Below are 17,456 nucleotides of genomic sequence, written 5' to 3'. Positions count from 1 at the left end.
CTGTGTTGGGGTTTTCAAATCATTAAAGCCAAGCTTTGTCCTGATTTCACCTAGGGTAGGGGTAATTTCTCCCCATAGCTGCTGCAGTGCTGTGCTTTGGATTCGGAATGGGAATGGTGTTTTGGCTAAGTCATCTTTATCCTAAGTCAAGAGCACTTTTTCCCCCTGTCTCATGCTCTGCCAGTGAGGAGGTTCACAAAAGAAGCTGGGGGCAAGCATAGCTGGAATGGGTGAACTGAACTGACCAAAGGGATATTGCACACCATAGAACTTCATGCCCAGTATATAAACTGAGGGGAATTACCGAGAAGGGTGGCTAGTCTGGGTTTGGGAAGGGAGGTCTGGCATCGGTCACCAGGTGGTGAGTAATTGTATTGTGCATGATTTCAGATTTTTTTCCTTTTTATTATGACGATTATCATTATTATTTACCATTGCTACTGTATTTTAGAAAAAAATAGAATAGAAGAACGGTCTTGAATGGATTGATCTTTCCTCAGGGTGTCTGCAAACATGGAGGTGCAGTGTTTCCTTCAGATTGTGACCCTAAAAGTACAGTTCGTTGTCGCAAAATTCATGCATGGAAGTCAGGTGGTGCATGCTTGGCTTTCAGCATAAAATACAGAGGATGTGTCCTGGAATCCACATACAGCATATTATATATACATGGTTCATAGACACCCAGTACTCACCAATGTTTTATATCTGTATATTATTAAGTGGCTCCAGGCCAACAGAAAAAAAAATTCTAAATCCAGTGTGAATCTGAGAGATATTGTTTCCACATTTTCTTGTTCTACTCTGGAGCACTAAACATTGATAATTTTTTCCTCTTTGACCCTCTTCTTCAAAATATATGGTTTGGGTTTTTTTTCTTCTATGGTATATTCAGTATTAGTATATATCAGTCTGTTTAATAATGAGTCAGGATATAAGTAGCTTTCTGCTTTCAGTTTTTCTGTGAATCTGTGAATTACTTTTTTATAGTTGGACAAACCAAATAATCTTGATCTCCCTGGCTTACACAGAAAAGATAACTTTAAATGTTATGCTATCTTCTACTTTTTATTCTGTTCTTTTTTTTACTTAGAATTGCAGCATAAGGAATAGATCACTAAGATTCACTTGTTAGCTGCCTGGTGGATGAGGAAAAGGCTGTGGAGGTGTCTACCTAGACTTCAGCAAAGCCTTTGACACTATCTCCCACAGAATTCTCCTGGGAAAACTGGCAGCCCATGACTTGGACAGGTGATTTCTAGTTTCTCTGTGTCTTTGTGAGAGAAACGTATATTTGATTGAAAATCTAGAACCATTCAGTCTTGGTCTGCATGTAGTGGACTTCTGTCACCTTCTATTTGAATGTGGGAAAGGTAAATCAAATAGATTTTTTCCACTATCATCTCCCTAATAATTTGAAAAATATGGGCTCCTACTTGGGGCAAAATATAATTTCTTTGCCATTGTCTCAACAGTTCAAAAGAAATGTAGCTGTCTACTCATTCATGCATTCTCGAGTGCTAGAGAGCAACTTCATGAATCTCAGTTCAGCTTCCTGTGTGCCAGACTTTAGCTCCCCTCCATAATCCCCCCAACCAGTTTTTCATTATGAACAGCCAGACAACAAGTTTTTAAAGGAGAAACTAAGAGTACAAGATTTTTGGCCCACCAGTTGGGGCTTTCACACAGTTTCCCTCGAAAACATGCTCAATGTGTTGAAGAAGTTATGGACACTGAGGATTTATCGTAGCCTGGGTTGAAAAGATCATTTCCAGTGTCAGAATCTTTGTAGTTCCAGATCATAACTGTAGTACCAGTTAGCAGTAAAAACATTACTGAGTTTTTCCAGAACAAAACACTGTTTTCTTCTTATATGTTATGATATCAGCAGTTTTCTTCTTATATGTTATGATATCAGCAGTTACCTCAGTGACCATAATCATGAATAATAATTTTGAGTACTTTTTAATGTATATTGCAATACATCCTACACATTAATTAACCATCATACGTCATTATCTCAGGCTGTCACTAGCAGATGAAAAATTGAAGCAATGAGTCATAGATTCACCCCTATTAAATGCTGATGTAGTCATTTAAGTTAAAAACAGGTATCTGTTACAGAGAGAAGAGAACTGGATTCTTCTAGAGGTGATTCAGTCCTTAACTGGCCTGAACTGCAGTTCAGTGCTTCAAAAGGATGAAAGGATGAAATTGGGCACTACATATCACATCGCTTGCCTTCCTTTAATTCATAAAGCACTACAGAAGATATGTAGCTAATCTCGTTGTCTTCCTTTTTCTTCCACAGGTCGTTCATTCAGAGGAAAAAGATTTAGATATGGATGGGACAGTCTTATCAAAGCTGAGGCTTCCATATTGCAGTCAAGATGTATTTTAATGATAGTCTCCCAAACCACAAGTTTGCAGAATCTAAAGTGACAATACATCTGGTAATGAAAAGTAAATCCCTTTTTACATCTAAAACTAATATCTAAGCAGGAAAAATAATTTTAAAAATGGCTTTTTAATTACTCTCCATAGTAACCTTTTCTTTTAGGATCACCATATGTAACCCATTACCCAGTGATCTCACTTTAAATTTGGATGACACATTAAGGTCTTATCATTCTGGATCGCAAAGGGATACATTAAAATGCCATGTATTTTACTATTTATGTTTCCTTAGCAGTTAAAAAAACAACAACACCCCATGCAGTGATTAGTTGCTTAAAAGAAAATAAAATGCAGATCAGAAATGTACCTGGATAGAAGTTTGCAAATTTCAGATCCATTGGTTGCTGCCATCTTAGCATGAATTAAATCATCACTAAGACAATACCAGAAATATTGTCTTCTGTTTGCCATTAAGTTCCTTCATCTTCCACTTAACTTGTGATTATAGGCTGTAATGCCTGACATTAGTTAAGATTTTGGTCAATCTATACACCAATATTTGACGATAAGGTCCCTGGATTAATCAGATGGAAATAATTTCTGGAAGTTACAGATAGTCAAATTTGTATATGCAATCCAGTGATTATATTGCCAAGTTTTAGAGCAGATGTCTGATGCTGTAGAAAACTCTTTATAGCACAATTTAAATCGCCTCTGTTCAATAATGACATAGATTATTAAAACACAATTTTTGTGGTGACCTAATTAAAGCATTCTATCAAAAACAATCAAAGCAGCCACTCTTTCACTGATGAGGTTTCCCAACCTCCAAATGCAGCCCTGATTAAAGCACAGCATGAAAAATGGATAAAATTATGATTTCTGCTGAGAAATTAGCCTTCAGCGGTTGTTAATAAAGGAAAATAGGAATTTACACACCAACACATAAACTTTGTAAGTGAGGACTCTCTTCTATTGCCTTTTGCAGCAGGTAAACTACACTGTTATAACTATCATCCTCAAAATGTTATTAAGTAATTCCAGAGTGAGAATTATATTGTATTTTAGTTTTGGAAGCTTAGGAGCTAGACCATGGGTCTCTTACTAACCTAGCTATGGGTAACTAACCTAGCTGTCTGTCCCCTGGGTGACTAACCCAGCTGTCTGTCTCCTGGGTAAACTGTGATTCCCTGCAGCCCTGCCAGAATTTTGTTAAACACACTCTTGGTTTTTCTGCAGTTACAGAGTGTAGTTCTGGATGCTGCTACTCAGTGGAGGATTCACTATGCATCTAGAAGCAGCAGTAATATTTACTTAGTCCTTTCAGATTTAGATTTATTGCCCGGTGACACAAAATAGGATTCTCCTCATGATGCTTCAATAGAAGAGATCCTAGTCAATCCAAAAGATTGCTGTAAGCCTTTCAGACTATTTTCCGAAGCTGTATTTTCTTACATTGATTATCATTGCTAATAAGCCTAAGAGAAACGGTGGTACCCAATTTACCTTGTCAATCCAATTAACAAAATCTGGTAGAATATTTGAAAATTAATTTAGATTAAAGTAGTTCAATATGGAAAGTGAAAAATTCCAGTTCATGTAATGGATCTTACTTGACACAATTATGTATAGAATGTACCAATGGTTGTAGATAACACTGAATAACCTTTGTTCAATATTTCTTTCTCAATTTCATTCTCAAATTAGATAGTGAGGAAAAGATTTTTCAAGGTCTATGACTAAGTATTTTTAACCTTGTAGTAATACTTGCATTACAGCAGGTAAATCTTAGTTTAAAATATGTTGTAGTTCTGAAATTTATCTATTCCATCTAAAAGATGGGTAGGAAACTAAAAAGAAAATATATACTAGTGATGGAAAATCTGTCATCATTATTCTTTCCTCAGAACATGTACCCTGTTCTTACACTTCAAAGATCTCAGAGCAATTTTACAGTCCTTCCTTCTTTCCTTCTGTCTGATGCTAAGTTATGAATCTCAATTTTTATGTTCCTATGTAAACTGGGGTGTAAATTTACCACCCAAAAGGGAGTGGCCTCATCCACACAATCTTACTAGGGATGGACAGTATCACACGCAAGTCATGAGCTAACATTGAGAGTGTTACCTGACATGGAAAATAGCATCCCAGTCTGTGTGCTAGCACTTCAAGAGCAGGGACAAATGATGGCCAATGCTCGGGCCTATGCCTTCATTGTGCTTTATTTGCTCATATAGACATAGTCACTAAGGCTATATGAGCCCTGGAAAAAAAAAACCTGAATGAGATAAACAGATTAATCTTTAGATCTGCAAAGGTTCATTCACTCCTTAGAACACATGGTTTCTGTATATTTGCTTCACAGTATTAAAAGAACAAGCATGTCTGTCTAATTTTTACTCTTCTCTCTTTTCTTTTTTATTTTCTTTTTTTTTTTTTTAATTTTAAACTCACTGGTACTAGCTCTGTGTTTTTATTTTGGCACAGCTCTTACATTAACATGCTACTCTCCTAATATGATAAAAGATGGGTCTACCTGGAGCCTTGGAGAGTAGAGCAACAGTGAACCTCTGTAACTGAAATGCTAATCAACTCTTAAAGCATCTAATTTTTATAAAAACTAAAGAGAAAAGTAACTATTTTAATTGGAAAATTAGAGCAATTGGAAAACTGGAATGAACAAGAACTAGATTTTGGTTTTGAGAGAGGTGATAATTTTTATTGAATTTATATACAGCACAGAACCAAAAAAAAGTTGAACTTATTTGGACCCAAAGAGAAACACAGCTGATGTGGCTGCACCTGTATCTTACATTATAGGTGAACAAAGAGGAATTGAAGAGATTGTGCATGAGCTGCATGTTTACAAGATCCTCTCATATTGTTTAATTCTTCTGTGACATTTTGTATGGATATTTCATAAACCACCACACAATTGCAAGCTAGCTAACATCTCATTGAAAGTTCTGTAAAAAAGTTCAAGGTCAAAAATAAATATTCTGCATGTATTTCTTTTTTCTACAAGGTGGCTTCTCTTCTGACATAGCTTTTTAAAAGCTGCTTGTAAAACATCAGTACAATGTTCAGGAGGCACTCAAAATGCCAACTGGCCAAAAGTGTCGCTTTCTAACATTGGTTTTACATTAGTCTTGAAAATTTGTGTAAGAGCATTTTTGTGTGTTTGGGGCATGGTTTTTGTTTTTTCATGGAGAGGCAACCATACCAGTTCATACTATAAATTAACAGAGAAGACCTTGAGAATCCAAACAGCATTCCCACTCTGGACTAATGGGAAAAAAGACAGCTAGAATAAAAATGTATGACCTTTCTGTCCATGTGTGCAAACTCGGCCCCTTTATGCCTTTGGTTAGTTCATAACATATTGAGGGGGAAAAAACCAGGCTGTTTTTGGAGATGATCTTATTTCCATCCACTACCTCAGACACTTTAAACCCACACACTACAGTGTGCTGTATGACACCCCAAAGAAATAAACTAGATTGCCAAACCCTTGCACCTGCAGTCTACTTAGGTATTTCTGAAAATAAAGTAGCCCATATGAGCAGAGCACTCTTGGGAATAATAGATAATAGTCTATGTCTGACATCACCAGCTGTAGCTGACACACACACTTGAGCTGGAACAAGACAAGTAGCATGTAGCTCACTTGAAAAGCCCTCAGAAGGAGGTGGTTACCTTGTCTGATGTTTTTCCTTGTGTTTTCAGGAAAAAGACTGGGATATCCCTGTGTTCTGAACAAGCAATACAGAAAGAATGCACAAAGAGAAAAACGTTGCTACACAGATATTCAAAATAAAGAAGTATGTAGTGGTTATATTGCCATGGAACAACAAGAAAAACAAATCTTAAAAAAATTTCAGTAAGGCTTTTATCATTTGACTTTTGGTCACTACTTTACTGCTGTCCTTTAACCCAGGTATTTTATTTCAACATATTGCATAATTATGCTTTTGTGATGTGCTTGTTTATCATTCTTTAAACTAACTTCTGTACACAGTTGAGAAACAGTAGATTTTATTGGCATACTATAGGAAAAAGCTGAATTTTAAAATTTGAAGAAAAAGTATGGAATAGAAACTCCAGACTCATTTTTTTCACCTTTCTTCAGTAAATCCTTTAAACATTTATTGACTGAAATGGGAAGCAGAAGATCCCATGCCTCACAATTTATTCTCTGAAAACTCTGGCCATACTACTCTATCACTGAAAAGCTTTATAAACATCCCAAACTTGAATCTTCTAGGGTATGACCTTTTTTTCAATTTTTAGATTTAGCCTTTTGAAAACTATTCAGTATGAAGGACATGGTACAGGCTCTAAATGTAAGCTCTTGAGTCCTCCTAATGCAAAAAATTGAATATCAGGCCACTAATATTAATAAATGAATACTAAGGTGTATTTTAGGGTTGATGCATTTTCTTACCTACAGGCTCTACAAGTATGCAAAAATCCTTAAAGTGGAAACATCAGATGAATGTTGGTAATATCTAGTGGATCTCATTCAAGCTTATTCAAATAATTTTTATCACGTTTGATAAAATAGTGCACTAATATCAAATTTGCACTAATTTGATAAATTAGTGTCACTGATATGTAATCAATGTAATCCTTGACAACACCAGAAAAATATTATCAAATAAAATTTGGATTAGTGTGAGAGAATATTTTTATAGACTGGAAAAGCAGATCTATGAGTATGCTTTTCAAAGCTCTATGTATATTCAATGACATAGGTGTAAATTTATTTATTTAATTAAGAAACTCCCACATTTAGATGGAATTTGAGGAGAAGATCATTAGCAGTAAAGTCAAAATTTCTTGAAAGGACTAAAAAGTTTGGATGTCATACTTCAGCACTTTGATGTATTAAATTTCAGTTCTCCAGACCAAAACAAGTTTTAGCTTTGAAATTTAAAACAGTCCATTAGATTAGGGGAAAAAAAAAAATCTTTGTAGTATTTTATGGAGTTCTTTTATTTTTTCTCATTCTTGAGGCCTATGCAAGGATGTTAATGACCACATGAAGAACTGGGAAATCTCCTTCAAGATCTCCAGTTATCACCCTACATTTTAAAGCTCTGTTAGTAGACCATCATGGTTTCCTAATGGCTAATAAATATATGAAAAATTATTGTAGCTATCCTGTGTAATGACTTCAAAGGTTTTTATCTCTAGTGAACGGAGTCTTTTCAAGATGGATTTTTATAATGACTTTGCACATACGTACATGGAAAAAATCTAGATCAAAACCCACTGAAACTATTTCACCTACATTTGTAAAATGTTTGTATGATGTACAATATCTGTTTATCTGGGTATAGAATGATCCTTCCTCACACTTGTTCTTAAGTCTTGTAGATTGTGCACAGGAAAAGGTGTGCAATTAAGTTGTTAGGCCCTCTTCCCCACTGTTACTAATTCAAATTAGTTGAGAAGCAAATGGTGCATCTCTTTTTTTCTCTGTCCATGTTGCAAATGGTCTGTATAGCACCTGTGGGCAAGTTTGGCATTTGTATCTATCTGCTGATACACACCCACGTAACATGTGCCTTGCACTACATAAATTACTAATAAATATTAGGTCAGGTTGACCAATAAATTCCAGCTGCTTTGTACAGCCCTGTTCAATATAAACCAGCTGTATGCAAGTCTCATCTGGCTGATTCAGATTGATTTACAGTTATTTTGGCTTGGCAACACCACACAAATCAATCCATGCATATTGATGAGACTTGGTCAATACCTCTTCTGAAATCACATAAAATGCATAAGAAAATTTAACCTTTCAACAATTATTTTAAACATCCACTTTAAGAATCTGAATCTGAAGAGATAAGGTCACATTAGTAAAGATAGCCAGTAAAGGTTAACCATTTAAATCATACATCTGTAAGAAGTTAAAGTACACTACAGCAATTATACTCATGAATATAGGTCAGCACTCCAATCCTATGTCTGGTTTAATCTGATCTACAGAAAGGACAACTTTTGAACATTTTTTTTCCAGTGCAAGTTCAATGGGAAATGAAAATATCTAAAAAAAGGATTAAATCCATTTTGTTAACAAAACAAACTTCATCAGAAACAATCTTGTAAATGATCTGTAGCTTAAAAACTTATTTCTGCCTATTCCTGGAAAAAATCTTTGTAAGATCAGAGGCCTTTTAAAAACCAGAAATGTCCAACATCTGTTTCTGTGTTTCATGAAGGCAAGACAAAGATAAATTAATACCATATGTGGAGCAATATGATTCAAAAATCCAGATTTGTTGGAATTTCCAAAAATAGGTTTCCAGGTTTGTATAATAAATAAAATCAGAGATAAAGGATTTTTTTAGTACTTATTCTGAAAAATTAAGAAATTCCTCAATCAAAAAATAGAAAAGTATGGTTTATGCATAATACAAAATTTCTCTAACATTTAAGGAAGAGAATTGTGGTGTAAATTAAAAGAGTCTTAAAAGAATCATGCAATGAAAGTATTTAGACTGAATGACGTCTTAAAAGAATCAAGACAAAGTAACATAATAATATTGCCATTTGCCTTTGGCATTTGTATTTTTGTTTATTTTAGAAAGACCATAGCCTTTCAAAAACCTCTTCTGTCAGGAAAGATTACATCCTAGAAGGTTATGTCCTAGGCTGTGGCTTGTAAATTTTTCTTTTCTTCTGCAAAGGAGTCTTCATTTGACTATTCCCATGAAGAAAGAGACAATTCCCTTATCATGGGTGCCTGTCAGTTTTCATGAGCAATCAAGTTATAGGGTATAAACAAAGCAAAATGATGATGTCAAAAGTCTCTCAAGTTCCATGGTGCAGTAGATACTGGATGTTTGAGATTGCTGACAAGCTGTTTTGTAGAGCACTATCTTTGTAGCTTCACCTTATGTCTTGGTGTACCACTGCTTTCTAGATACTTTACTTCAAAGTTACCTCAGCCATTTATTTTTTATTAGCTTTAGGTTCTTCCTGGATTTATGTAGCCCCAACATTCTCGCAGGCAAGGGCTAGAATTTGCTCACAGATATTTGTGGAGTAGGTTCATACCAAAGGGGTAACCTCTTTCAGTGGTAAAGGGAGTTCAGGCTTAGTCTGCACCTGAAAGAACAGCATGAGCATCAACCACCAGTGGTGGCTTTATGTAATCCTAAATGTAATGCCTAGTTGCTGTAAGACCTAAGAGGTGCAGAAGAAATTGGGGGTTTTTTATTTCTTTTAGCCACAGAGATTAAACAATCCAACTGAAAACATTTACAGAATAAAGCGGTAACTAAAACATTGCAAAATTAAGGGAAAAGCCCAAGACTTTGTCATAAGTTTAATTGATTTTGAAATTTAATGACATTGTAGGTAAAGAGAAAAATATTTAGTTCTCAAAAAAAAAGTGTGATTATTGGATATGCATCCTCCTATCAAAATAGCGTTCAAAACCAAAGTTCACATAGAAAAGCAAAACAAAACCAAACCAAGAAATACCCCAAAGAAACAAGCAACCATCCGATCACAACGATAACAACAACTAAAAATCCCATCATTTCCTGCTAAAATAAACTAAGAAAATGGCCCCCCACCACCATCCTGTTACGTTGCTAACAGTCCCATGGGTGACTGCCACTGTGTTTCAGCTAGACAAGTAAAAGATAAGTGATTTTCACACCATATTGGTTTTCAAAGTGTTGCTCACAGGCCAGGGAAGAATGAAGATCATGCTCTAGACAACACCTTGAGACTTCTGTAGGACTAGATTAAACCTTTTCACCAGAAATAGAGCCAATAAGTCTTGCTCAAAAAGACTAGAAAGTTTCTAATGCTTTCCCTTCCCTTTTAAACACAAGACCATGAAAAACAACTAAAAAATTTATTAGACACAAGTGAATTTTAATCATTTGTACAGTGTAAAATGCAGAGGAGAGCTGTAAAGCTTTTATTTCCTACCACTATGCCTTTCTGTATCTGTCCTGAAGGGTCTGCACATTTTATATTAAGTGACCCTGGGATTGGCTGAGTTGGGTAGAACATGGTGCTAATAGCATCAAGGTCACGAGTTTGGTCCCCACATGGGCCATTTGCTTAAGAGCTGGACTCAATGGTCCTTGTGGGTCCCTTCCCACTCAGAACATTCTGTGATTCTAGCCACTTGTATAATAATTTTGAACAAGAAGAGCTTAGGAGAATAATTAGTGGCAGAAAAGACTCCGGCACCTTTCTCTTTCATTTCAAAGTGTTTTAATCCCAACAATAAGTATTTCCAGAGGTGTCAGTCTGGACTTACTCACAAGGTTGTACCTGAGAGTATTACATGATCCTCCTTTTCGAGAACTTGATTAAATGAACTTTTTCGAGAACTTGATTAAATTAACTGTTCTCAAAAGGTTTAAAGAAATACTTGGAACAGTGTGAACACACATTGATGTTCATACAGTATGAACATTACTAGAATTCACCTGCCAAATACTTGATGTTGCACTGAAAATTTATCTTGAAATTGTTTTTTAAGCAGGCATCCAAATTATGCATTAAATTTTCATTTACAGGTGCTAGATGACTTTAATGTAAAATAATGCAGAAAGCAATTGCAAACAAACTCTATATTCAGAGCTTGAGGATCAGACTGAATCTTCAAAGAAAAATCATATGGTTTGGTTTACTCTTAATATATAGGTTTTCAATGAATTTCTAAACTCTCATTTTGAGATGGAATTGCCCCTACTATGACCCTCTCTATCAGAAAAATGTTCATTTGCAGTGAAACATATGGTTTTCTGACTTTTGGAAACAAAATGAAAATTGAACTTTCTCTAGTAATATTTTATTTTAATTTTTGAATTTCAGAGATGTGGAAATCTCACAGGAAGTCCCCACTGGAATTTATGAAACTACTTTTTTTTTTTTTTTTTTTTGAGTAGCTGCAAAATATTTAAAAATATTCCCTATATAAATCAGGAAAAATAAGTGGGGAAAGTCAGGTTTTATATGCAAAGTATAACATCAACAACTACTGATAGATCATATTAGGAATTTTTATCAGCATTGAGTGGATGTCTTGCTTATGGAAAAGCAAAAGAGGATGATATGATACAATCAATATTTTGGAAGGTTGTATTATTTTTGTTCAGCTTACATTTCATATGTAAATAATACTACACTTACAATTTTTTCTCTCTGAGAAATGACTCTCAGTATCATCTGATTTTAAAACATTAAATTCTCATCAGCAGTTTGAGGAAGAAATGAAATTTAAATCATTCAAGTCAGAAGAGCAAAATATTTAATACACCAGTCATGTAAATGTGTACCTTCAATGTGCTGTTTGTAATAGCCTAATGTCACAATGTACATCAGCACTAAAAATTTGCTCCTCTATCACAAACCCTTAAAAAAGTAGGACACAAGGCAGTGTGGCTGCAGTGACCAGTTGAATGCCACTGTGAGTCTTTTGCCTATGTTTCTAGCTTTTCCACATCTGGAGGCTCCAGACTGCACCTATTGGTGTGATCTCTGAGTCTAACAATTTAGAAATGTTTATAAGGGGTAAAGTGAGTGACCCTATTTGCATCACAAGGGAAGTGCTTGGAAAGGTGAATCATTTTATATAACAAAATAGTCCTTCCTTATCAGTTTGTGCTCCATTGTACCCTTGCAACTTTGACTTAACCATCAAGTCTTTGCAAAAATAAAGATGGAAAAGAAAACCAAAATACTGAATAATGTCTTCTATTTTTTAGCTTTTAAATAAAGAGCAGAAAAAAATAATTGCAAAACTATAAATTTGAAGGCAATCACAACATGTTGTGGTGAAAAGCCCAAGTGCTTAGTAACAAAGAAACACATAAGAATAGAATCATGTACATGGTGCATATATACTTGAGTCTTCTGTCAATCAAGAGAATTATTTCAGTAACTTCACTTTTCACTGAGGACCTGACAATACCCTTCAGCTGGAAAAGCAGCAGCACTGGAACTTATGCTGCTGCTGCATACATGGACATCACAACATATGCTCACCTTTATCCACAATTAAATAGCTGCAAAGGACCTAATCTCATTCTACAGGGAGCAGCTATTAAAGCCTAACCTTCTTTATCCAGGATAACCATCTCTTTCTTGACAGCTTATGTGTGACAGCTTAGTCATCTGACTTCCATTCATTCTCACAGCATGCATTCAAGTTACAGTACTTGAAACTAAGTTGACTCCTAGGAATGATCCATAGATGGTTTGATTTCCTGCCAAAGACAATATATCTTCTGAGGAAAAGAGGGAAAGAAAAAAGACAATGCAGAAAACCAATAAAAGAATAAGCTTTATGGGAAGAGCAGCCTCTTTTCCCATAAATGATGAATCAATCCATTATATTTGTGATAATCAATACCATGGATCCTCTTCATGTCAAGGTAAAAAAAACCTAACTTGGTAAAGAGACAAATCATTATTAATTCATTCGTTGCAATAACATTAATCACGACCAGCTAATGTGATATTAATGTGGCTGTAATATGTACTTCCATAGATACAGATTTCACTGTAATATAGGAATTAACTACTGTACCATGGTTTTAAAGAGTTATGTAAATTGATAAATAACACCGAAAAGCTTTTTAAATAGGGGTAGGCATGAATCTATTGACGTGCTACATTCTGGTGGAGACGGGAGGGTGCCCACATCCTGCTCCTGTGCCCACATTTGCAGGTATATTAACTCTCTGCTTTGCATTTTCCATGAGTTATTGCCTACAGCAACCGCCAGTCAGCTTTTCAACATTGTGGTCCTGTTCCAGGAAATATTGATGTGGGAGATTAGTAGTTCTGGGAATGGAATCAAAGCTGTGAAGATGCTCGCTGGTGCCTAGGAGGAGTTTGAGAGTCATGTGTGCAAACCCTTCTGCACCAAGGGAGAGGAGAACTTCCCAGCTATGCCTCCCATAAGAATCTTCAAAGCTGGCTTCTGCCATATTGTTATATTATGGGTAATAATTCAAAACAGACTCATCCTATGTGGCCAGTTCTTGGGTGTGGTGTGGTGTGGTGTGGTGTGTTGTGGTATGGTATGGTGTGGTATGGTATGGTATGGTATGGTATGGTATGGTATGGTATGATATGGTATGGTATGGTATGGTATGGTATGGTATGGTATGGTATGGTATGGGGGACTTTGACAATAAAAAAGGACCTTCTCCTTTCTCACTCAGCACAGCACTGAGTTTAGCAAGGTATTGCAGCCCTCTGCTGAGGTTGTCAGCACTGCTGAGAATCATCTGTTAATGGAGAACAGCTCAGTGAAGTAAAGGAAAGCTGAAATATCAGAATGCGTATGAAAAACAATGAAACAAAAATAGTAAATGACCTTTCTACTTAAAACACTGTAGAGATTAACTGTATCCCTAATCTCACCTAACATTTATATTCCATGAGAAGTTGTAGAACTCCAAGATGATGATGAAAATTCCACTTTGAATAGTAAGTTTTACTAAACATCCAGTAGTTTCATTCAATCAGTATTTTCATGACTACATAATTCAAATTACCTGTAGAAAAGATACAATTTTTTAGTTTAATCTACCTGTTTTTTTCTTTGAAGTATTACCTGCACATTGCCAGATATACTAAATGTAGTTGGGCTATAATTAGTATTTTTCCCAAGAAAAAAATACTGCTATTATGCTAAAAATGCTCTATGTTCCATTAAACAAATTCATTTTAATCTGTAGGTTTAATACATTTAATCTTCTAGAGATATCGATTATCAAATCATTTCAGTGTAACAAATTATTTCTGTAACTATACTTGGAAGCTCAAAACACTTAAGTTAGTTTTATTAAAGATCCCATATTTATGCTTCGAATGAACAGGTTTAAGTGCAGTAACGAGCTTTTAGCAGAACAAACTGTATCTCTGGGTCTGCAGTTCTGCAATTTTGGTTCATATTTGTAGATGCTTGACATGTACAGAGCACCCACATTGAACCAGTTTTCTATAGTGTATTAGTTCCAATATTTTTTGTCCACACCAAAGTCTGTTGTAGACTAATCTGAAACATTTTCACAGCAAACGAATACAACTGTATTTAGCATGAACTATCAAATTTTGTGTCTGATAGTTTGTTGCTCCATTCAATGAAGTAGCAATGAAGTTTGATCTGCTGCGGTAACTGGAAGCAAAAAGTATTGTATTTTTAGAAATAATTTTTAAATTCTCTCATGGAATTTTTAAATACCTTCCTGTAATTTTGGAATTTTTCTGACCTCTGGATATTTTTATTCTTTAAAATTCAATTATATACATAATTTGCTGGTTTTTAAAATCTCATATGGGAAGGCAAGGGGGAAAAAAATATTAGAAGTTAAATGTCATGAATATAGTTTGCAGCCATCAACAATATTTGTACCCAATACTATAGCCTATTACCACAGGAGGTTCTTCCTACTATATTTTTAATTAGCAAACCATTAATGACTTCTGTACCTTAGTTCCTTATCATAAAACTGGTCAGTTAAAACTTCCTGACTTCCATCTTTTGTCTGTTGTGTCTGATAACCCTCTGAGAAAGCACTTTTTATAAGTGCATAATACAGTAGGAACTAGATCATGGCTGACATATTTACTAAGATCCTATCAATGGTCATGAGCAATTACTCAAAAGGAGCTTTGTCAATGAATGAGATTTGTGATAAGCTGGGAAGGTTAATATTTGGGTCAAGAGCATAGATATCTATTCATTGCATAATCAGGATCCCCACAGAAATACCTCAGTATTGTTTATTACAGAAAAAAGAAGAGACCTTTGAAAGTAGTTTTGCTAAAAATTTATGGTATGTGATTTTCTCCTAACTTCTGAATGATTTTGTAGCAGCAGAGAAAGAAATACACTTGGAGGTAAAGGGACACAGTGGACATAGGATAAAATTTGGCTAGTCTTAAGTATTATTTTAGCTTCAAGAAATGTCATTTTCATATACATGTGACATTAATTTAAAATTATTTTGGTTTACTTTATTACAAACAGGGAAAAAGAAGACACAGTAATTTTAAGAATGTTTCATATTTTATCAGGGGTTGTTTAAATTAACAGAGGTAGTTTGAAATACTTAATTAATATTATAATGTTGATGTTGATTTTATTTCTGTTAGCTATTTCTCTTCTTTTAAAACCATGAAAAGCACATGAAGATGATAATAAAAATGGATCACTTATTGTTCTTTCACCTTGATTGTTTTAGTTTCAAGTATTTTAATAATAGACATGATTTTCAGTATGTTTCTGATATAATGCTGGAATTGTAAAAAAAGAAACAGAGGATAAAGTGAAGGTCAATAACTGTTATTCTCATAATAAATCACAGGCATCTTATATTTTAACCTTATCTTGAATTTTCCTAGCAAATAGATTGGGAATTTTCTTTTTTCTTTTTTTTTTTTTTTTTTTTTTCTTTTTTGAGAAACAAGTCCAAAATATAACATTCCTGAAAGCACTCAGTAAGCCTCCAAATCTCCCGATGATACTCAGAAACATGGTGTTTCTTGGTTTGTTTTCTTTTTAGAAATGGAAAAATAATTATAAAACATATTGTGCTAATAAATCAAAAAAAGGCGTTAGAAATAATCTCATAAAATGTTATGGCTTAAATAATGCCCTTCATCAGTATTCTTTGTTTAACATTTTATGTTTATTGATAAATGAAGATGCATTTAAATAATTCAAACAAAACATTAGCTGCAAGCAAGGAATTAATAATTGATAGGACTGGAAGGGCTTTTTTTCACTTGGGAAATAGATAATATTAGCTTAATGTGGGGTTGTAGGAACAGAGGAAATGTAATGGATCTGCCTGCTTTAAACTGATGATTGTTATTGTGGTCTGAAAGTTGCTACAAAGGCAAAAGCAGGACAGCTCTGTAACAGCAATAGATTTCACTCATAGGAGCTGACAAGGCAAATTGTGGTTTGATATGCCAGATTTATACAGGGAAGGGGATCTAATAAACTTAACATACAGTAAAGAAAAAAATACATGCTATTAAAGCTATGTCTGAGAATTTTCAAATAACAAAAGTGAAACCGTTTTGGAGTCTAAACATATTTGGGTTTTTTTCATCTCAGTTTCATCTCTTATGATTACCTTCATCCCGAGTTTTCTCTAAGTCAGGGATCCACTAATAAGGATACTGTAACACAGAAGCAAATGCATTCTTGAGGATTCTCAGAGGAAGGCCATTTAGTCTAGAAACTCTCATCATAAGGTTTTATTTATGTTTGCTTGCCAAGATACCAAACTTTTCCAGCTGCGCATTTGAACATGGAGATGTAGAAAAACAGCTTTGTCAGGTCCTCTTTCAGGAAGGAAATTTCTGTTGGTGATCCTCAGGTTGTGTCTGGTGATAGCAAAACTCACAGAGTTACTTTCAAATTAGTTGCATGACTCCCGTTTCATTTGCACTTGGGGATAAAAGATTTGTGGTGATTTGAAATTCTACCAAAAGATATTTTCATTTCTATATGGCATTTATGAATCTACAATCCAAGCATTCATTTTACATTTTAGCAGCAAGAATTTGCATTTGCAGATGTAACCAACATTTGACTTCATTAGTTTCATATGCAGGACAAAATTTAAAGTAAATTTTTAAAAAATTGTAGCATAAATCTATAAAAATTTCATAGATACTAATAGTCCAAAAACATAAAGTTAATGATCTTCCCACCAAAATCTTTCTGACAGTCATAAACAAGAATATAAAAAGTGTAATCTGATCTGAAAACCAATAGCATTTTTCAGGTTTTAAAAGTAAGTTCGAAAGATCACAGCCTTATTGTACCTGATCATGACTACTAGAAACCTTATCATTAAGATACCAGGGTTTTACTTAAAAGTAGTGCTAGAACAGCCAAACACTTCTAATAAAAATATTAAATAGAACATTCTTCATTACTTAAACCGTTGTATCTTGTGTCATCACTTACTAAAGATGAATGTGCCATATTACTGAAAATGAACAGTTGTGTTTTCTACCTATTTTCTGCAGGGGTAAATGGTCATAAAGGG

The 17,456-nt window shown here is 34.6% G+C and overlaps 1 long non-coding RNA gene across 3 annotated transcripts in view; it reads left to right on the top strand.

Annotated features, from left to right (window-relative positions):
* The window catches only part of LOC146767343 (uncharacterized), an 87,766-nt gene extending 80,946 nt beyond the window's left edge, over positions 1 to 6,820 (top strand). The window contains exons 3-5 of one of the 3 annotated variants that reach the window (XR_014955609.1): positions 1,091 to 1,248; positions 2,309 to 2,450; positions 6,121 to 6,820. This is a non-coding gene — a long non-coding RNA (uncharacterized LOC146767343). Of the gene's footprint in view, positions 1 to 221; positions 362 to 1,090; positions 1,249 to 2,308; positions 5,363 to 6,120 lie in introns of those variants that run through there. The other 2 variants (XR_014955610.1, XR_014955608.1) reach the window with 2 other exon arrangements.
* The last annotated feature ends 10,636 nt before the right edge of the window (positions 6,821 to 17,456 follow it).

Source organism: Lonchura striata, chromosome 5 (genome assembly GCF_050655825.1).
Source record: "Lonchura striata isolate lonStrDom1 chromosome 5, ASM5065582v1, whole genome shotgun sequence".
NCBI classification, from domain to species: domain Eukaryota; kingdom Metazoa; phylum Chordata; class Aves; order Passeriformes; family Estrildidae; genus Lonchura; species Lonchura striata.
The sequence above is the reverse complement of the archived record's forward strand: the minus strand, read 5'-3'. Positions and strand labels throughout refer to the sequence as shown.